Source organism: Loxodonta africana, chromosome 16, assembly GCF_030014295.1.
Source record: "Loxodonta africana isolate mLoxAfr1 chromosome 16, mLoxAfr1.hap2, whole genome shotgun sequence".
NCBI classification, from domain to species: domain Eukaryota; kingdom Metazoa; phylum Chordata; class Mammalia; order Proboscidea; family Elephantidae; genus Loxodonta; species Loxodonta africana.
Genome location: NC_087357.1, coordinates 39,058,601 through 39,081,288, shown reverse-complemented (window position 1 = coordinate 39,081,288; position 22,688 = coordinate 39,058,601). Strand labels below are relative to the sequence as shown.

Genomic DNA, 22,688 nt, shown 5'->3' with positions numbered 1-22,688 from the left:
TGGGATTACTTATACAAAGCATTAAAGGAAAAAAACTGTCTCTCATATATGAAGGTGAAATAAGGACATTTCCAGATAAGCAGAATTTTAGGGAATTCATATAAACCAAACCAAAGCTACAAGAAATACTAAAGGGAGTTCTCTGGTAAGAAAATCAATAATAACAGGTATCCAAGACTAGAACACTGGACAGAGCAATCAGATATCAACCCAGACAAGGAAATCATAAAAATAAATCAAGATAAAAAAACACTCAAAACAGGGAAACAGTGATGTTATTACATAAAAAAGACAACATTAAAACAATAAAGCAAGGGACTAAGAAATGTAGTCATAGATCTTTCATATGGAGAGGAAGACAAGGCGATATAAAGAAATAAAATTTAGGTTTAAACTTAGAAAAATGGGGTAAATATTAAGGTAACTAAAAAAAAAGGTGACTGACTATTCTACTTGACAAAATAAAATACAAGAAAAAAATAGAGACACAGCAGAAACAAAATCAACAACAACGAAAAAGAGGAAAAGACAATATATAAAGATAAACTCCTCAGCACAAAAAATTAAGTGGGAAAAAGAAACCGTCAACAACGCACAAAAAAAGACTAAAATGACAGCACTCAACTCATATCTATCCATAATTACACCGAATATAAATGAACTAAATGCACCAATAGGCAGAGAGTGGCAGAACTGATTAAAAAAAAAAAACACTACCCATCTATATGCTGCCTATAAGAGACACACCTCAAACTTAGAGACACAAACAAACTAAAACTCAAAGGATGGAAGAAATATCAAACAGACAACAATGAAAAAAGAGCAAGAGTGGACGTATTAATTTCCAACAAAATAGACTTTAAAGTTAAATCCACCACAAAGGACAAGGAAGGACACTAAATAATGATTCAAGGGATGATATAGCAGGAAAATATAACCTTGTTAAACATTTATGCACTCAATGACAGGGCTGCAATATACATAAAACAAACTCTAACAGTATTGAAAAGTGAGATAGACAGCTACACAATGACAGTAGGAGACTTCAACACACCACTTTCGGTGAAGGACAGGACATCCAGAAAGAAGCTCAATAAAGACATGGAAGATCTAAATGCCACACAATCAACCAACTTGACCTCATAGACATATACAAAACACCCAACAGCAGCCAAGTGTACTTTCTTTTCTAGTGCACATGGAACATTCTCTAGAATAGACCACATATTAGGTCATAAAGCAAGCCTTAGGAGAATCCAAAACATCGAATTTTACAAAGCATCTTCTCTGACCATAAGGCCATAAAAGTAGAAATCAATAACAGAAAATGCAGTGAAAAGAAATCAAATACTTGGAAACTGAACAATACCCTGCTCAAAAACAACTGGGTTACAGAAGACATTAAGGATGGGATAAAGAAATTCATAGAATCCAAAGAGAAGAAAAACACTTCCTATCAGAACCTCTGGGACATAGCGAAAGCAGTGCTCAGAGGTCACTTTATGTTAATACGTGTACACATACAAAAAGAAGAAAGGGCCAAAATCAAAGAATTATCCCTACAACTTGAACAAATAGGAACAGAGCAACAAAAGAAATCCTCAGGCAGCAGAAGAAAGCAAATAATAAAAATCAGAGCAGAATTCAATGACATAGAAAACAGAAAAAAAAATTGAGAGAATTTACAAGACCAAAAGCTGGTTCTTTGAAAAATTTAACAAAATTGATAAATCATTGGCCACACTGTGAAAAGAAAAACAGGAGAGGAAACAAATAACCCAAATAAGAAATGAGATGGGTGATATTATGACAGACCCAACTGAAATTAAAGGAATTGCATCAGATTACTACGAAAAATTGTACTCTAACAAATTTGAAAACCTAGAAGAAATGGATGGATTCCTAGAAACACTACCTACCTAAACTAACACAAAGTAGAACAACTAAATAGACCCTTAACAAAAGAAGAGATTGAAAATATAATAATAATAAAAAAAAAAGTCCGAACAAAAAAAAGCTCTGGCCCGGATGGCTTCACTGCAGAGTTTTACCAAACTTTCAGAGAAGAGTTAACACCACTACTACTAAAGGTATTTCAGAGCATAGAAAAGGATGGAATAATCTGAAACTAATTCTATGAAGCCAGTATATCCCTGATACCAAAACCAGGTAAAGACACCACAAGAAAAGAAAATTACAGACCTATATCTCTCATGAACCTAGATGCAAAAATCCTCAACAAAATTCTAACCAATAGAATTCAACAACATATCAAAAAAATAATTCACCATGAGCAAGTGGGATTCATACCAGGTATGCAGGGGTGGTTCTACATTAGAAAAACAATTAATGTAATCCGTCACATAAATGAAACAAAAGACAAGAACCACATGATTTTATCAATTGATGCAGAAAAGGCATTTGACAAAGTTCAACACCTATTCACGATAAAAACTCTCCACAAAAAAGAATAGAAGGAAAATTCCTCAACATAATAAAGGGCATTTATACAAAGCTGACAGCCAACATCATCCTAAATGTAGAGAATCTGAACTCATTCCCCTTGAGATCGGGAACCAGACAAGGATGCCTTTTATCACCACTCTTATTCAACACTGTGCTGAAGGTTCCTAGCCAGAGCTATTAGGCTAGATAAAGAAATAAAGGGCATCCAGATTGGTAAGGAAGAAGTAAAAGTATCTCTATTTGCAGATGACATGATCTTATACACAGAAAACCCTAAAGGACCCTCAAGAAAACTACTGAAACTAATAGAAGAGGTCAGCAGAGCAGCAGGATACAAGACAGACATACAAAAATCAGTTGGATTCCTCTACACCAACAAAAAGAACATTGAAGAGGAAATCACCAAATCAGTACCATTGGTGGATTGAAACTGCTGGACCTTTTCGTCAACAGTTGTAGAACCTAACCCTTGTGCCACTAGAGTTCGAACCTTTTCACTAGAAGAGGATGCCAATTCCTTGGATATTGTACCCTCTTCTCCTTGATATCTTGTTATTTAAATACTATGAGTAAAGTTAACTATGATTAATACATCTTATAATATATGAAAATAGAATAAGAGAAGGAAGAAAATAAAGATATGGGCGTGTATGTGCATGTGTCTTTGTTATCTAGTGCTGCTACAACAGAGATGCTATAAAGTGGATGGCTTTAAGAAACAGAAATTTATTCTCTCACAGGCCAGGAGGCTAGAAGATCAAATTCAGGGTGCCTGCTCCAGGGGAAGGCTTTCGCTCTCTGGAGCCTTCCCTTGTTCTTCCTCTGCTCATCAATTGTCCCCTGGAAAATCACATCAGATGACAAAATGGTGGTCAATCACACAATACTGGAAATCGTGGTCTAGCCAAGTTGATATGCATTTTCGGGGGTAGAAATTCAATCCGTAACATTTCACCCTTTCACCCCCTGAAATTTATGCCCTTGTCACATGTAAAACACATTCATGCCATCCTATCAGAATAAAAGTCTTAAATGAACTTCAAGTCTAAAATTCAAAAAATTCCTCATCACCTGTGAAATCTAGAATTCATGTTATCTGCTTCCAAAGTACAATGATGGAACAGGTACAAGGTAGATATTTCCATTACAAATGGGAGAGATTGGAGGGAAGGAAGGGATGATAGGCACCAAGCCAAGTCTGCAGAACACACTACATTAGTGCTCAAGGCTTCAAGTTAATCCTCTGTTCTCTGAGACCATTTAGGCAGTGGCCCTGCCCTCCAGACTCTGGGTGGTGGCCACATTCTCTGGATTTAGGGTATAGGTCTCTCATCTTTGGTCTTCAGCTCCACCTTTCAGGTCCACTTGAAAGGTAACACTGCTCCTTTGGTTTTGGGTGGCCCCATTCTTCTAGACCATTAGAGTGGTGACCCTACCTCCTCAGCTCTGGTAGACCAAGTTCTTCTGCCCCTTGGGCATGGCACCCCGCACCCTCAGCGTTGGGCAGTGGATCTGGGAGCCCTACAGTCCTGAAGTGAGTTGGCAAAGATCTGACTCTTTGAAACTTCTGAGGCGGTGGTTCCACCCTTGAAACCCCAGGCCATGGCTCCACCCTTTGGGACCCCAGAGGTTGTAGCCTACCCTTTGAGACTGAGGCAGCTCTGCTTTCTATGCTCCTTGTCTCTTTAGCTTCTGCTTGCTGGTTCATTGGCCTCTTGGCCCTTTGGGCCTCACTGCCCGAGTCTGCCCTGCTGGGGCAAGTGTTTCAAAACTTTTTAGTTCCACTTGCAAGTGCCTGGAGGTACCCTACTCTGCCGGTAAACTTCAGCCAAAGGCACTCAGCTCTCTTGCTCTGTGAGTCAGCTCCAGCGCTGTCACACGCCAGTCTCCTGGTGCTGCTCCTTCTACTTCTCTGCTGCTGCAGTTTCTCAAATGCTGCTTCTCATCATCTGGGCCATCTCCAGTGTAAAGACTCTCCTCACTTCCTTCTGAGTCGTCACCAGAATTGTCTTTGATGTCCATAATTCCACTAACAGTCTCTTCAAGGTAACCCAGGCTTTTACTCTTAGGCACTTTAAGACTCTTCCAGCGTTTACCAATTCACTGTTTCAAAACTGCTTCCACATTTGAGGTGTCTGTTAAAGCAGGACCCCGCTCCTCCAGTACCAAATTCTGTCTTCATTACCTAGTGCTGCTATAACAGAAATACCACTAGTGGAGGCCTTCAACAAACAGAAATTTATTCTCTCATGGTCTAAGAGATGAGAAGTACAAATTCAAGGCACCTGCTCCAGGGGAAGGCTTTCTCTCTCTATTGACTCTGGAGGAAGGTCCTTGACATCAATCTTCCCCTGGTCTAGGAAGTTCTCAGCAAAGGGACACTGGATCCAAAGGACATGCTCTGCTCCTGGCACTGCTTTCTTGGAGATATGAGTTCTTTCTGTCTCTCTGGTTGCTACTGTCTTTTATATCTCAAAAGAGGTTGACTCAAAATGCAATCTAATCTTGTAGATTGAGTCCTGCCTCATTAACATAACTGCCTCTAATCCTGCCTCATTAACGTCATAGAGGAGGATTTAAAACACATAGGAAAATCACATCGGATGACAAAATGGTGGACAAAAACAATACTGGGGATCATGGTCTAGCCAAGTAGACACACATTTTTGGAGAACACAATTCATCCCATAACAACAAGTACATATGCATATGTATATACATATACACACACACATATATATACATGTATATGTATGTATGCACATATAGGTAGTTCCCAGTTTATGACATATTCCAGCTATGATGAAGTGCACTTATGACCATCCACGTTGTATTTCTGGGAGGTTATTTTTGTACATCCTGTTGTTAGAAACATGTTGTATACAGTGCATAATTTGAAAATGTTATCATTCTCATATGTTCACGCACAGATGTTCAATTGTATGATTTAATACTTAGCATTAAACTCATAAGATACTGATCGTAAAAGAAAATAATAAAAACCAAAAAAAAGAGATATTTAATATACATCAGAACCAACTTACAATGAAGTCATCGGAATGCAACCCTGTCATGAGTTGGAAACTACTGTTGTTGTTAGGTGCTGTCGAGTCAATTCCGACTCATAGCGACCCAACGCACAATGGAAGGAAACACTACCTGGTCCTGCACCACCCTTACAATCGTTGTTATGCTTGAGCTCATTGTTGCAGCTACTGTGTCAATCCACCTCATTGAGGGTCTTCCTCTTTTCCTCTGACCGTGTTCTTTGCCAAGCATGATGTCCTTCTCCAGGGACTGATCCCTCCTGACAACATGTCCAAAGTATGTAAGACGCAGTCTCACCATCCTTGCTTCCAAGGAGTATTCTGGTTGTACTTCTTCCAAGACAGATTTATTCATTCTTCTGGCAGACCATGGTATATTCAATACTCTTCGCCAATACCACAATTCAAAGGCATCAGTTCTTCTTCGGTCTTCCTTATTCATTGTCCAGCTTTCACATGCATATGATGTGATTGAAAATACCATGGCTTGGGTCAGATGCACCTTCGTCTCCAAGGTGATATCTTTAATTTTAAATACTTTAAAGAGGCCCTTTGCAGCAGATTTACCCAATGCAATGCGTCTTTTGATTTCTTGACTGCTGCTTCCACGGTTGTTGATTGTGGAGCCAAGGAAAACGAAATCCTTAACAACTTCAATCTTTTCTCCATTTATCATGATGTTGCTCATTGGTCCAGGTGTGAGGATTTTTGTTTTCTTCATGTTGAGGTGCAATCCGTACTGAAGGCTGTGGTCTTTGATCTTCATCAGTAAGTGCTTCAAGTCCTTTTCACTTTCAGCAAGCAAGGTTGTGTCATCTGCATAACACAGGTTGTTAATGAGTCTTCCTCCAATCCTGATGCTCCGTCCTTCTTCATATAGTCCAGCTTCTCGTATTATTTGCTCAGCATACAGGTTGAATAGGTATGGTGAAAGAATACAACCTTGACGCACACCTTTCCTGACTTTAAACCAGTCAGTATTCCCTTGTTCTATCCGAACAACTGCCTTGTGATTTAAGTACAGGCTCCTCATGAGCATGATTAAGTGTTCTGGAATTCCCATTCTTCACAATGTTATCCATGATTTGTTATGATCCACACAGTCGAATGTCTTTGCATAATCAATAAAACACAGGTAGACATCTTTCTGGTATTCTCTGCTTTCAGCCAGGATCCATCTGCCATCAGCAATGGTATCCCTGGTTCCATGTCCTCTTCTGAAACCAGCCTGAATTTCTGGCAGTTCCCTGTCGATATACTGCTGCAGCCATTTCTGAATTATCTTCAGCAGAATTTTGCTTGTGCGTGATATTAATGATATTGTTCTATAATTTCCACATTCAGTTGGATCACTTTTCTTGGGAATAGGCATAAATATGGATCTCTTGCAGTCAGTTGGCCAGGAATCTGTCTTCCATATTTCTTGGCATAGATGAGTGAGCACCTCCAGCGCTGCATCTGTTTGTTGAAACATCTCAATTGATATTCCATCAATTCCCGGAGTCTTGTTTTTCGCCAATGCCTTCAGAGCAGCTTGGAATTCTTCCTTCAGTACCATCGGTTGTGAATCATATGCTACCTCTTGAAATGGTTGAACATGGACTAATTCTTTTTGGTATAGTGACTCTGTATATTCCTTCCATCTTCTTTTGATGCTTCCTGCATCATTTAATATTTTCCCCCATAGAATCCTTCACTATTGCAACTCTACGCTTGAATTTTTTCTTCAGTTCTTTCAGCTTGAGTAACACCAAGTGCGTTCTTCCCTTTTGGTTTTCCACCTCCAGCTCTTTGAACTTGCATATGAGCAATTGCTGGTCTGTTCCACAGTCAGCCCCTGGCCTCTTCTGACTGATGATATTGAGCTTTTCCATCATCTCTTTCCACACATGTTGTCAATTTGATTTCCGTGTATTCCACATGTGTGCGCCATTTATGTTGGTGAAAGAAGGTATTTGCAATGAAGAAGTCTCTGGTCTTGCAAAATTCTATCATTTGATCTCTGGCATTGTTTCTATCACCAAGGCCATATTTTCCAACTACTGATCCTTCTTTGTTTCCAACTTTCGCATTCCAATCACCAGTAATTATCAATGCATCTTAATTGCATGTTCGATTAATTTCAGACTGCACCAGCTGATAAAAATCTTCTATTTCTTCATCTTTGGCCCTAGTGGTTGGTGCGTATATTTGAATGATAGCCGAGTTAACTGGTCTTCCTTGTAGGCGTATGGATATTATCCTATCACTGATAGCACTGTACTTCAGGATAGATCTTGAAATGTTCTTTTTGACCATGAATGCAACACCATTCCTCTTCGAGTTGTCATTCCCAGCATAGTAGACTATATGATTATCTGATTCAAAATGGCCAATACCAGTCCATTTCAGCTCACTAGTGCCTAGGATATCTACGTTTATGTGTTCCATTTCATTTTTGACAATTTCCAATTTTCCTAGATTCACACTTCGTACATTCCCGGTTCCGATTATTAATGGATGTTTGCAGCTGTTTCTTCTCATTTTGAGTCGTGCCACATCAGGAAATGAAGGTACCCAAAGCTTTACTCCATCCACGTCATTAAGGTCAACTCTACTTTGAGGAGTCAACTCTTCCCCAGTCGTCTTTTGAGTGCCTTCCAACCTGGGGGTCTCATCAGACAATGTTCCACTGCTATTCATAAGGTTTTCACTGGCTAATGCTTTGCAGACGTAGACTGCCATGTCCTTCTCCCTAGTCTGTCTTAGTCTGGAAGCTCAGCTGAAACCTGTGCTCCGTGGGTGACCCCGCTGGCATCTGAATACTGGTGGCATAGCTTCCAGCATCACAGCAACATGCGAGCCCCCATGACAAACTGACAGATACGCAGGGGAAAACTACTGTGTGTATATATTTTTTATATATATATATATATATACACAATACATATATATGTATATATTTGTATGTGTGTAAGTGCATATATGTGTGTATTTGTATGTGTATATATATATGCGTGTATATATATATATGAATAGGCATGTGTTTGTGTGTATATATAGATAAAAAAAAAAACAAACCCCATTATCGTAGAGTTAATTCTGACACATAGCAACCCTATAGGACAGAGTAGAACTGCCCCATAGAGTTTTCAAGAAGCGCCTGGTAGATTTGAACTGCTAACCTTTTGGTTAGCAGCCATAGTGCTTAACCACTATGCCACCAGTGTTTCCTTATATGTATAGTAAAACTTGGGAAAGCTACCTTTATGTATATAAAGGGGCCTTAGTAGCACAGTGGAGAAAAATGTGGAAGTCAACTTCCATAAAAAATTACAGCCTTCGAAACTTTAAGAGGCAGTTTTACTCTCTCTTTTAGGGTTGCTGTGAGTCAGAATCTACTACATAGCAATGGGTTGCTTTTTGGTATATTCTGTTGTTATCGTTAGGTGCCGTTGAGTCAGTTCCAACTCAGAGTGAGTTTATGTATAAGAGAAGGAGCTGTTGCCTGGTCCTGCACCATCCTCACAATTCTTGCTATGTTTCAGCCTATTGTTGCAATTACTGCATCAATCTACCCTGTTGACGGTATTCCTCTTTTTCGTTATTCCCCTATTTTACCAAACATGATGTCCTTCTCTGAGGACTGGTCCTTCCTGATAATATGTCCAAATTAAGTAAGATGAAGTGTTGCCATCTACACTTCTAAGGAGCATTGTGGTTGTACTTCTTCCAAGACAGATCGTACATTCTTCTGGTAGTGCATGGTATATTCAATATTCTTCATCAACACCATATTTCTAATGCTTCTGTTATCATTCTGTCTTCCTTATTATTTGCCCAGACTTCATATGCATATGACATGACTGAAAATACCATCAGTTGGGTCAGAAACATCATATTATTTTAAGTGACATCTTTTGTTTTTAACACTTTGTTGATGTTAGGTGCCATCAAGTTGGTTCCAACTCACAGAGACTATGTACAGCAGAACAAAACTCCTGCTCCTGGACCATCCTCACAACTCCTGCTGTTTGCATCCATTGTTGCAGCCACCGTGTTAATCCATCTCACTGAGGGTCTTCTTTTTTTCCCTGACCCTCTACTTTACCAAGGATGATGCCTTTCTTCAGGTACTGGTCCCTCCTGATAACATGTACAAAGTACATGATACAAAGTCTCGCCATCCTCACTTATAAGGAGCATTCTGGCACTAATTCTTCCAAGACAGATTTGTACATTTTTCTGGCAGTCCATGGTATATTCAATATTCTTTGCCAACACCATAATTCAAAGGAATCGATTATTCCTAAGTCTTCCTTATTTGTTGTCCAGCTTTCTCACACATATGAGGCAATTAAAAATACCATGGCTTGAGTCAAGCACACCTTAGTCCTCAATTCTTTAGCACTTTGAAGAGACTTTTCCTGTAGTAGCTCTAAACTCCCAAAGAGAAACAACTAAGTAAATTAATGGTGAGTCCTCTCCCAGGGCTAGACCCTTCTGATTACATGTCCAAAGTACGTGAACTGAAGTCTTGCCATCCTCGACTCTGAAGAGCTCTCTGGGTGTACTTCTTTCAAGGCAGATTTGTACATCCTTTTGGCAGTCCAGTGTATATTCAGTATTCTTCGCCAACACCATATTTCAAAGGTACCAATTCTTCTTCAGTCTTCCTGAATCATTGTCCAGCTTTTGCATGCATATCAGGTGACTGAGAATATCACGGCTTGGGTCAGGTGCACCTTAGACCTCAAAGTGACATCTTTGGTTTTCAACACTTTAAAGAAGTCCTTTGCAGCAGATTTGACCAAAGCAGTACATTGTTTGACTTTTTGACTGTTTCGCCCATGGGGGTTGATAGTGGTTCCAAGTAAAACAAAATCCTTGACAGCCTCAATATTTTCTCCATTTATTATGATAGTGTTTCTCAGTCCAGTTCTGAGGATTTTTGTTTTCTTTATGTTGAGGTGTGAACCTTACTGAAGGGTGTAGTCTTTTTTCTTCATCAGTAAGGGCTTCAAGTGTTCTTCACTTTCAGTAAGCAAGGTTGTGTCATCTGCATATCATAGCTTGTTAAGGAATCTTCCTCCAATCCTGACACCTTATTCTTCTTTATAGAGTTCAGCTTCTTGGATTATTACAAACACATATATTTCTGCCTTATTCATGCTGCACAATATGAATGAACTGTTTCATTTCTGAAGAACACTGAGTTAGTAGTATTCCTTTATTCCAAGTAATGATGTAATGAAAATTATTTAGGCATTCCTCTATTTGCATGTGGAGTGGATACCAAGAATTTGAATTCTTAACATTGTAAGTTATTACATTTTATACTTTAATAAATACTGTCAAATTGTCTTCCAAATAGATGTACTAATTTATAATCCAGTCACCAGTGCAGGCAAGTACTCATCTATACATGTCCTTATATACATGTTGACAATATCTTTTCAGCCTTTGTCTTCATCAATTTGATGGCTGAAGGTAGTATCTTATAGGATAGTTTGCATTTTACATACATTTCTTGGATTAATTCTTGCAACATCTTACTAAGGTAAATAAAGTAGGTATTATCAACAATTTACAAATGAAAAAACTCAGGCTTGAAGGGTTGAGAAATTTACCCAAGTTATACCTAAGAGCAGCAGAGCCAGGGTTCCTACTGAGTTCCTCCCGATGGTTGCACCATGTTGCCTTGCATTTCTGAATGCCTACTTGAGTCTTCCATTCTCTGGACACATTTAGCTGGAAGGCTGTCCCTGATTCATAGAAAGGCAAAAGAGGATAAAATCCCCTTTCCACTCAAGTGACACTGTCATCTACCCTCTGCCCTAAATATGCTACTGTGATTCCCATCATGCATTTTTCTGGCTGTGAAATAGGCATCTGAAAATCTGAAAGAAACATAATCTGAGTACTTGAAAAGAAAATGCCCATGTTGCTACTCAGAGGACGTAAGTCATCTTTCCCTAGGTTGCTTATAACAACCATCTCAAAATTATACGTAGGGGGACAAACTTAGCCTCTCCCTGCTCTTCTGCTTCAGCCCATAAAATATGAACTTTTGCCCTCTTGGAGTTATAAGTACACAGTCTCTTATCTGAAGCCCCTGGTGACCTATGTGTTTCCAAGTTCAGAACTGTTTGATTTTTTAGAAAGGTATTATGATGTATTTGTTGTAGATTTTATGTAATCTCAATACAGTGTGGGATAGTACCATATATATGTATACATGTTTTGGGAAATGGACAAACTACCACTAAAATTTATTTGGAAATGTAAACAGCTTAGAGAAACCTAAACAATCTTAAAGAAGCAGAACAAATTTGTAAGAGTTACCCTGCCAGATATCAAGGCCTGTAATAAAGTTTTATAGCCCCAAACTGGACACAACACAACTCAAAATCCATCAGCCCAGACTTGTGGTTTTTGCACTTTTCTCATCTTGTGTTGGTAGAGGATTGAAATCATACTGTGAACACAGGGACTTCAAGAGTACTGAGGTGCTGTGTACGAAAAGGAAATCTTACCCTGGGGAGGAGGTAGTTCCTGAATTCAATATCACGGGTCACCTCATGGGCCAGGGGGATCGGGATGAGGTCAATGTATCTCCGGATCTCGTGCACCACAGCATCCGTGCAGGGCATGCTGCCCCTGTCCTGCATGCAGGGGCTCCGGTGTCAGCCAACCACACGGTCGATCTCTTCCTGGACTTCAGCTGAGACGACATAATAAGAACTGACAAAAAGGAGAAAATTGACACATCTGCCATAGCAATTCGGCATTACATGAAGTGTTATGAAGTTGTACCAATATCATCATAAACATACATTATATGCCCAGAAGTACACCTAGACAAACAGAGAGAGAGAATTGCAACAGTGCAGACACATATACCACCATCTGTCTGTTAGTTTGTTGTGCCGTGGTGGCTTTTGTGTTGCTGTGATGCTGGAACCTACGCCACCAGTATTTCAAATACCAGCATGGTTACCCATGGTGGACAGGTTTTAGCAGAGCTTCCAGACTAAGATACACTAGGGGGAAAGGCTTGGTGATATATTTCTGAAAAGTATCCAATGAAACCCCATGGATCGCAACAACAAATTGTCCAATATAATGCTGGAACATGAGGCCTCTAGGTTGAAAAGTACTGAAAATACCTTGTGGCTGGAACAATGGGCCCAAGCATACCAACAATCGTGAAGATAATGCAGGATCTGGCAACATTTTGTTCTGTTGTACATGCAGTTGTCATGAGTCAAGGCAACTCGATGGCAATAAACAACAATAACAGACACATATAACTCTCTTAAAAGCTTGGCCTGAGAAAAATCTATATAAACCTATACATTGTCACACAGAGTAACTAATACTGAAAGAAATGATAAAAAATGCTTCAAAATATAGGCAATTAGCACATAATTAACTCAAGAAATTACTGTACTTGCAGAAAGATAAACAGGAATCAAATTTTAATTTAAATCAAAATAACATGGTATTAAATATTAAATTTTATTAAAAGATTTGTGTGTGCATGTGTATTTGAGTCTATGCAGTTTGCAATAGTATTGTTTCTCATCCCCATTCTCAAAGGCAGCCACTTTGAATCATTCTTGCAGTTACTGCTGAAATTTATGTTCATGTTTCTAAGTAATGCACCTAGTTCCATTTCCAGATTTACTCATTTTTAGACAACATCTAATAACTACCAGGTATGGATTCTGAAAAGGATGTGGAATGAGGAATATCATTGTTGACATCACATTGATCTTGGCTGAGAGCAGGGAATATCAGAAAGATGTTTACCTGAGTCTTATTGGCTATGCAAAGGCATTTGACTGTGTAGATCATAACAAATTATGGATATCATTGTGAAGAACGGGAATTCCAGAACACTTAATTTCTGTTTGTTAAAGCCATCCACTTGTATTATTCTTGTTATGGCAGGACTACATAACTAAGACACACCTCTATTGTGCAAAGTTGTCTCGTTTTTATTTCTTCATCAAATTGGGACAAATTTCACCTGTTGGCACGAAAGTTTAAATAATGAGGCTTCTCTAAGAGAAACATAATGGAAAACACTAGCTGTGTCTTGCCAACTTCCTTTCTGAATTTCACCCCGGCCACCATCTGTGGTTGTACCTGGGACCTCTGGGTGCTTTAGCAGAAGCAGGAGTCCATATCTCAGGGTGATGCTTGTTGTCTCTGTCCCAGCTCCAAGCAGATCAGATACCGCATTTAACAAATTTTTAGTAATAAATTCAGACTGTTGATTGTGCTTTTCCTAGGAATGATTTGACACAATGTTGACAAATTAGTTCACCAGCATATTTAATTACAATGCATCCAAAAAACTCAGTTGTTCTAAAGCTAAGCAAACTTAGAAACTGGAAAATGTAGTTGTATAAAACAAACTAGTGTACGGTATTGTGGAAATTGTTGATGAGTTGGCCCAATCTTAATTTTCTAACCTTTTATCATACTTGTACTTGACAAAAAAATTCATTTCCCAGCCTCTTTTGCAGTTATGTGGGCCATACAACATAGTTCTTTCCTATGAGATGTAAGCCAAAGCCTGGTGGTACCACTTCTTCTCTGTCCTACTTCTGACTTCAAACCCAGACATGAAGGTGAAATTTGGCAGTCATCATCTCAGGAGATGAGGATTTAAGCATGATGATAAAGGCCTACATACTAAGTTTGGTGAAAGAAAATGGAAGACTGTTGACTCCTTGATGCTTCAGGGTTATTGTGCTTGCTTGGACTGCCGAAAACGAGATTCCTTGTGAGATAAATCCACTATGTGTTTAAGCCGTTGTTAATTGGGTTTTCTTTTATTTGAGGAAACCCTGATGGCATAGCGGTTAAGTGCTATAGCTGCTAACCAACAGGTCGGCAGTTCAAACCCACCAGGTGCTACTTGGAAACTATGGGGCAGTTCTACCCTGTCCTATAGGGTCACTGTGAGTCGGAATCAACTCGAAGGCAACGGGTTTAGTTTTTTCTTTTTTTTTTTATTGGAAGACAAAACACAATCATAGTTGGTAGACATGGGTAAGTTGGGGCCATATCATGAACGATATAGGCCTGAATCAAGAGTATGTAATTCTCTTCTTCTGTTAAAGTATTTATATGAACTCACTATTGCTTGAAAACTCACTGGGAAGTTTAAATTATGTGAAAGCTTATATGGCAGTACAGTATCGAATGAATTATAGGGAAAGAAAATGGATTCCCAGAGGTAAGATGGACAGCACTATTGTACTCCAGATGGGATGCCATAGGCAACTTTGTCTAATGAACAACTGCAGAAATGGCTAGAAATATAAAAATTAAAGAGACACAACAACCATGAAGACAGAGAGTTAGGTCATTAACTGTCCATAAAGGATGAAGGAGAGAGTGGGGATAATGAAGACTAAGGGACTGACTGAATGGAGCTCTTATAAATTGGAAGCTGGAAGAGGAAAAAGACCTGACAAGAACAAGTAAGATTTATTTAGGACTAGAGGATGATGATGATGAGACACTGAACTGAGAATAAAAAAAGGGCAGTTTGAAACATTGACTGAAGGGAGTCATTAATATACCTAAAGAAAAACTCTTTTCCTAACTAGTACACTAGGCCAGCATTATTTTGATGAGGTTCTTATACTCTCCTGGTGACCCATGGCATGTCTAACCACTATGCAATTAAACCCATTAAGACTGACTTACCCCTAACAATGGTTGTACATACTAGACAAATCTAATCGTCTCCTTAACCAAAAAAATCCATCGCCTTCAAGTCAATTCCAACCCATAGCGACCCTATAAGACAAGGTAGAACTGCTCCATAGGGTTTCCAAGGAGCATCTACTGGATTTGACCATTTAAATATCCCTAGTAAGTAACAGAACTACTCAATGAACCACAAAATGCACAAGCAAACAAATAACTGAGTGGCCTCTAACATCTTACCTGTTTCATTTTGATCAGGAAACAATCAATGAAGTCCCGAGGATTCTTAAAGTCCAAGGATTCTTGGTGTTCTTCACTTTCTCCAAAATATAACTTCTTACATAAACAGTATTATTAAGGAATTTGCTATGACTCCCTGGGAAATAAGCAATCAGCATGGGGAATGTATTGCAGACCTATAAGAGAAAAAAAGTGATTTGTTAAATAAAAATCTTTTAATGAAGATATACATATGACATGCTAAGCCCTGGTTAAAACTGGAGCTATAAAGCTGAATAGAAAATGGTCTCCATTTCGAGGACTAATTCCTTACTGTACATACATACAAAGTAATGTTCTATGCTTATAGAATTATTTGATGGCGAAAGCTGACCAGATTATCATAGATGATAATCATTTCTGACACATTATTTCTACAGTATGAAAGCATCTTTATATCAATCCTCCCATTTTTTATATCAGTTCTTTTCTACAACCTTGAAGTACAAACGGCATGAATTACTATAATTCACATTTTGTAGATGAGGACCTAGGAGGTTAAAGAAGTCTGAGCAACCTGATTGACATAGGACACAAAGCTAGTCATGGCTGCCTCTACTTCTTTCAGGCTTACTCAAACAAAGAATCAGGGTTTTAAAACTAGGAGGGGCTTGAAGATATCATGAAACCAAACTTGACACTTTTTGATAAATTACCTGTGCTCCAGAGCAGCTAAGTGAGTTCTCTAAGATCATACAATTATCATCGAGGACGAGGGCAGGACATGCCAGCTAAGCACAGGGTAAAAGTGTGATGATTGTTTATGGCTTACACCCTGTAAACCCCAATCATTTTGTCATCTAGGATCCCAACTGAAGCATAAGCAACATTACCTTAGTAATATCTGTGGCTCTAAACATTCCCACTCATTGACATGCCAAGTTAGAACATTTCTGCCAAGTTATTTGATGCATAGGTCATTAAGTATTGAATGGAGGACAAACCTCGTTGGTAATGGAAGTCTTTCAACAAGGACCTTGGCTCTCCACTGAGTGCTGTGGTCATGCTTTTGGGGCAATCACTAAAGTACTTTATGAAAACTGGGCTTTGGGCTTTAGAGGAAAAACCACTGTGCAGGGAGCCACTGGGCTTGAATAGAGCTCTACATTCACAGCATCCGTTTTCATCTGTGTAAAATAAAGCTCTGGGGGAAGGTCTTTGTCATCAATCTTCCCCTGCTCTAGGAGCTTCTCAGGCCAGGGACCCTGGGCCCAAAGACCACACTCCCCTCCTGGTTCTTCATTCTTGGTGGTAGGAGGGCCACCTGTCTCTCTGCTCGCTTCTCTCTTTTATATCTCAAAAGAGACTGGCTCAAGATACAACCTAATCTTGTAGATTGAGTCCTGGCTCTTTAACATATCTGACTCTAATCCTGCCTCATTAACATCAGAGAGGTAGGATTTATAACACATAGGAAAATGACATCAGGTGACAAAATGGTGGACAATCAAACAATACTGGGAATCATGGCCTGGCCAAGTTGACACACAGTTTTGGGGTACACAATTCAATTTATGATAGAATCCACACGAATATGCGAAACTACTTGGGAGATCGTTTTCAGAATAGAGCATGACCTCCTGCAGACTTGACTGGGCTCTGGGAGAAGAGGTGGAGAGGGCCATAAAGACATGTCCTGCTCTAGCTGCCACTTGTTCTTTAACTTGAAAACCCAATTTCTGGCTTTTTTTTTTTTTTTTTTTAAGTGCTTTAAGTGAAAGTTTACAGATCAAGTCAGTCTCTCACACAAAAACTTATATACACCTTGCTACATACTCCCAATTGCTCTCCCCCTAATGACACAGCCTGCTCCCTCCCTCTACTCTCTCTTTTCCTGTCCATTTCGCCAGCTTCTAACCACCTCTACTCTCTCATCTTCCCTCCAGACAGAAGATGCCAGCATAGTCTCAAGTGTCCACCTGATCCAAGAAGCTCACTCCTCACCAGCATCCCTCTTCATCTCATTGTCCAGTCCAATCCCTGTCTGAAGAGTTGGCTTTCGGAATGGTTCCTGTCCTGGGCAAACAGAAGGTCTGGGGGCCATGACCACTGGGATCATTCGAGTTTCAGTCAGACCATTAAGTCTGGTCTTTTTATGAGAGTTTGGGGTCTGCATCCCACAGCTCTCCTGCTCCCTCAGGGGTTCTCTGTTGTGTTCCCTGTTAGAGCAGTCATCGGTTGTAGCCAGGCACCATCTAGTTCTTCTGGTCTCAGGCTGATGTGGTCTCTGGTTTATACGGCCCCTTCTGTCTCTTGCGCTAGTCATTGCCCTGTGTCCTTGGTGTTCTTCATTTTCCTTTGGTCCAGGTGGGTTGAGACAAATTGATGCACCTTAGATGGCCACTTGCTAGCGTTTAAGACCCCAGACGCCACTCTCCAAACTGGGATGCAGAATATTAATAGATTTTTTCATGCCAATTGACTTAGATGTCCCCTGAAACCATGGTCCCCAAACCCCTGCCCCTGCTACGCTGGCCTTCGAAGCATTCAGTTTATTCCAGAAACTTCTTTGCTTTTGGTTTAGTCCAGTTGTGCTGAGCTCTCCTGTATTGTGTGTTGTCTTTCCTGTCACCTAAAGTAGTTCTTATCTATCTGATTAGTGAAAACCCTTCTCCCAACCTCCCTCCCTCTCTCCCCTCCTCATAACCATCAAAGAATATTTTCTTCTCTGTTTAAACAATTTCTCAAGTTCTTATCATAGTGGTCTTATACAATATTTGTCCTTTTGCTGCTGACTAATTTCACTCAGCATAATACCTTCTAGATTCCTCCATGTTATGAAATGTTTCACAGGTTCATCACTGTTCTTTATCTATGCATAGTATTCCATTGTGTGAATATGCCGTAATCGATTTATCCATTCATCTGCTGATGGGCACCTTGGTTGCTTCCAAATTTTTGCTACTGTAAAAAGTGCTGCAATGAACATGGATGTGCATATATCTGTTTGTGTAAAGGCCCTTATTTCTCTAGGATATATTGCAAGGAGTGGGATTGCTGGATGGTATGGTAGTTCTATTTCTAGCTTTTTAAGGAAGTGCCAAATTGATTTCCAAAGTGTTTGTACCATTTTACATTCCCACCAGAAGTGTAAGTGTTCTAATATCTCCATGGCCTCTCCAACATTTATTATTTTGTGTTTTTTGGATTAATGCCAGCCTCGCTGGAGTGAGATGGAACCTCATTGTAGTTTTGATCGTTATTTCTCTAATAGCTAATGGTTGTGAGCATTTCCTCATGTATCTGTTAGCTACCTGAATGTCTTCTTTAGTGAAGTGCCTGTTCATATCTTTTCCCCATTTTTTAATTGGGTTATTTGTCTTTTCGCAGTTGAGTTTTTGCAGTATCGTGTGAATTTTAGAGATCAGGCGCTGACCAGAAATGTCATAGCTAAAAACTTTTTCCCAGTCTGTAGATAATCTTTTCATTCTTTTGGTGAAATCTTTGAATGAGCATAGGTGTTTGATTTTTAGGAGCTCCCAGTTACCTAGTTTTTCCTCTGCATTTTAGTAATATTTTGTATACAGTTTATGCATGTATTAGGGTTCCTAGTGTTGGTCTTATTTTTTCTTCTATGATCTTTATCATTTTAGGTTTTACATTTAGGTCTTTGATCCATTTTGAGCTTGTTTTTGTGCATGGTGTGAGGTATGGGTCTTGTTTCATTTTTCTGCAGGTGGATATCCAGTTATGCCAGCACCATTTGTTAAAAAGACTGTCTTTTCCCCCATTTAACTGATCTGGGGCCTTTGTCAAATATCAACTGCTCATATGTGAGGGCATTTATGTCTGGATTCTCAATTCTGTTCCATTGGTCCACGTATCTGTTGTTGTACCAGTGCCAGGCTGTTTTGACTACTGTGGCGATATAATAGGTTTTAAAATCAGGTAGAGTAAGGCCTCCCACTTTGTTCTTCTTTTTCAGTAATGCTTTACTTATCCGGGGCCTCTCTCCCTTCCATATGAAGTTGGTGATTTGTTTCCCCATCTCATTAAAAAATATCATTGTAATTTGGATCAGAATTGCATTAAATCTATAGATCACTTTTGGTAGAACAGACATTTTTATAATCTTAAGTCTTCCTATCCAAGAGCAAGATATGTTTTTCCACTTATGTAGGTCTCTTTTGGTTTCTTGCAGAAGTATTTTGTAGTTTTCTTTGTATTAGTCTTTTACATCACTAGTAGGATTTAATCCTAAGTACTTCATCTTCTTGGGGGCTACTGTATATGGTATTGATTTGGTGGTTTCCTCTTCGATGTTCTTTTTGTTGGTGTAGACGAATCCAACTGATTTTTGTATGTTTGTCTTGTATATCCCGATACTCTGCTGAACTCTTCTATTAGTTTCAGTAGTTTTCTTGCGGATTCTTTAGGGTTTTCTGTGTATAAGATCATGTCATCTGCAAATAGAGATAATTTTACTTCCTCCTTGCCAGTCTGGATGTCCTTTATTTCTTTATTTTGCCTAATTGCTCTGGCTAGGACCTCCAACACAATGTTGAATAAGAGTGGTGATAAAAGGGATCCATATCTGGTTCCCGATCTCAAGGGGAATGCTTTCAGACTCTCTCCATTTAGGGTGATGTTGGTATTGGCTTTATATAAATGCCCTTTATTATGTTGAGGGATTTCCCTTCTATTCTTTTTTTTTTTAATTAACTTTTATTAAGCTTCAAGTGAACGTTTACAAATCCAGTCTGTCACATATAAGTTTACATACATCTTACTCCGTACTCCCACCTGCTCTTCCCCTATTGAGTCAGCCCTTTCAGTTTCTCCTTTCGAGACAATTTTGCCAGCTTCCCTCTCTCTCTATTCTCCCATCCCCCCCTCCAGACAACACACTCTCAAGTGTTCACCTCATATAATTAGCTCACTCTTCATCAGCATCTCTCTCCCACCTGCTGACCAGTCCCTTTCATGTCTGATGAGTTGTCTTCGGGGATGGTTCCCGTCCTGTGCCGACAGAAGGTCTGGGGAGCATGGCCGCCGGGATTCCTCTAGTCTCAGTCAGACCATTAAGCATGGTCTTTTTATGCGAATTTGGGGTCTGCATCCCACTGATCTCCTGTTCCCTCAGGAGTTCTCTGTTGTGCTCCCTGTCAGGGCAGTCATCGGTTGTGGCCGGGCACCAACTAGTTCTTCTGGTCTCAGGATGATGTAGGTCTCTGGTTCATATGGCCTTTCTGTCTCTTGGGCTCTTAGTTGTTGTGTGACCTTGGTGTTCTTCATTTTCCTTTGCTCCAGGTGGGTTGAGACCAATTGCTGCATCTTAGATGGCCGCTTGTTAGCATTTAAGACCCCAGACACCACATTTCAAAGTGGGATGCAGAATGTTTTCATAATAGAATTATTTTGCCAATTGACTTAGAAGTCCACTCCAACCATGTTCCCCAGACCCCTGCCCCTGTTCCGCTGACCTTTGAAGCATTCATTTTATCCCGGAAACTTCTTTGCTTTTGGCCCAGTCCAATTGAGCTGACCTTCCATGTATTGAGTGTTGTCTTTCACTTCACCCAAAGCAGTTCTTATCTACTGATTAATCAATAAAAAACCCTCTCCCTCCCTCCGTCCCCCCTTCGTAACCACAAAAGTATGTGTTTTTCTCAGTTTTTACTATTTCTCAAGATCTTATAATAGTGGTCTTGTACAATATTTGTCCTTTTGCCTCTGACTCATTTCGCTCAGCATAATGCCTTCCAGGTTCCTCCATGTTATGAAATGTTTCACAGATTCGTCACTGTTCTTTATCGATGTGTAGTAATATTCCATTGTGTGAATATACCACAATTTATTTACCCATTCATCCTTTGATGGACACCTTGGTTGCTTCCAGCTTTTTGCTCTTGTAAACAGAGCTGCAATAAACATGGGTGTGCATATATCTGTTTGTGTGAAGGCTCTTGTATTTCTAGGGTATATTCCAAGGAGTGGGATTTCTGGGTTGTATGGTAGTTCTATTTCTAACTGTTTAAGATAACGCCAGATAGATTTCCAAAGTGGTTGTACTATTCATTTTACATTCCCACCAGCAGTGTATAAGAGTTCCAATCTCTCCGCAGCCTCTCCAACATTTATTATTTTCTGTTTTTTGGATTAATGCCAGCCTTGTTGGTGTGAGATGGAATCTCATCGTAGTTTTAATTTGCATTTCTCTAATGGCTAATGATCGAGAGCATTTTCTCATGTATCTGTTGGCTGCCTGAATATCTTCTTTAGTGAAATGTGTGTTCCTATCCTTTGCCCACTTCTTGATTGGGTTGTTTGTCTTTTTGTGGTTGAGTTTTGACAGAATCATGTAGATTTTAGAGATCAGGCGCTGGTCGGAGATGTCATAGCTGAAAATTCTTTCCCAGTCTGTAGGTGGTCTTTTTACTCTTTTGGTGAAGTCTTTAGATGAGCATAGGTGTTTGATTTTTAGGAGCTCCTAGTTATCGGGTTTCTCTTCATCATTTTTGGTAATGTTTTGTATTCTGTTTATGCCTTGTATTAGGGCTCCTAGGGTTGTCCCTATTTTTTCTTCCATGATCTTTATCGTTTTAGTCTTTATGTTTAGGTCTTTGATCCACTTGGAGTTAGTTTTTGTGCATGGTGTGAGGCATGGGTCCTGTTTCATTCTTTTGCAAATGGATATCCAGTTATGCCAGCACCATTTGTTAAAAAGACTATCTTTTCCCCAATTAACTGACACTAGGCCTTTGTCAAATATCAGCTACTCATATGTGTATGGATTTATCTCTAGGTTCTCAATTCTGTTCCACTGGTCTATGTGTCGGTTGTTGTACCAATACCAGGCTGTTTTGACTACTGTGGCTGTATAATAGGTTCTGAAATCAGGTAGAGTGAGGCCTCCCACTTTCTTCTTTTTCAGTAATGCTTTGCTTATCCGGGGGTTCTTTCCCTTCCATATGAAATTGGTGATTTGTTTCTCTATACCCTTAAAATATGACATTGGAATTTGGATCGGAAGTGCATTATATGTATAGATGGCTTTTGGTAGAATAGACATTTTTAGTATGTTAAGTCTTCCTATCCATGAGCAGGGTATGTTTTTCCACTTAAGTATGTCCTTTTGAATTTCTTGTAGTAGAGCTTTGTAGTTTTCTTTGTATAGGTCTTTTACATCCTTGGTAAGATTTATTCCTAAGTATTTTATCTTCTTGGGGCTACTGTGAATGGTAT

The 22,688-nt window shown here is 39.5% G+C and overlaps 1 pseudogene; it reads right to left on the bottom strand.

The window, feature by feature from the left end:
- Window positions 1-11,819: 11,819 nt before the first annotated feature.
- The window catches only part of LOC100672893 (cytochrome P450 2C9-like), a 125,976-nt pseudogene continuing 115,107 nt past the window's right edge, over window positions 11,820-22,688 (bottom strand).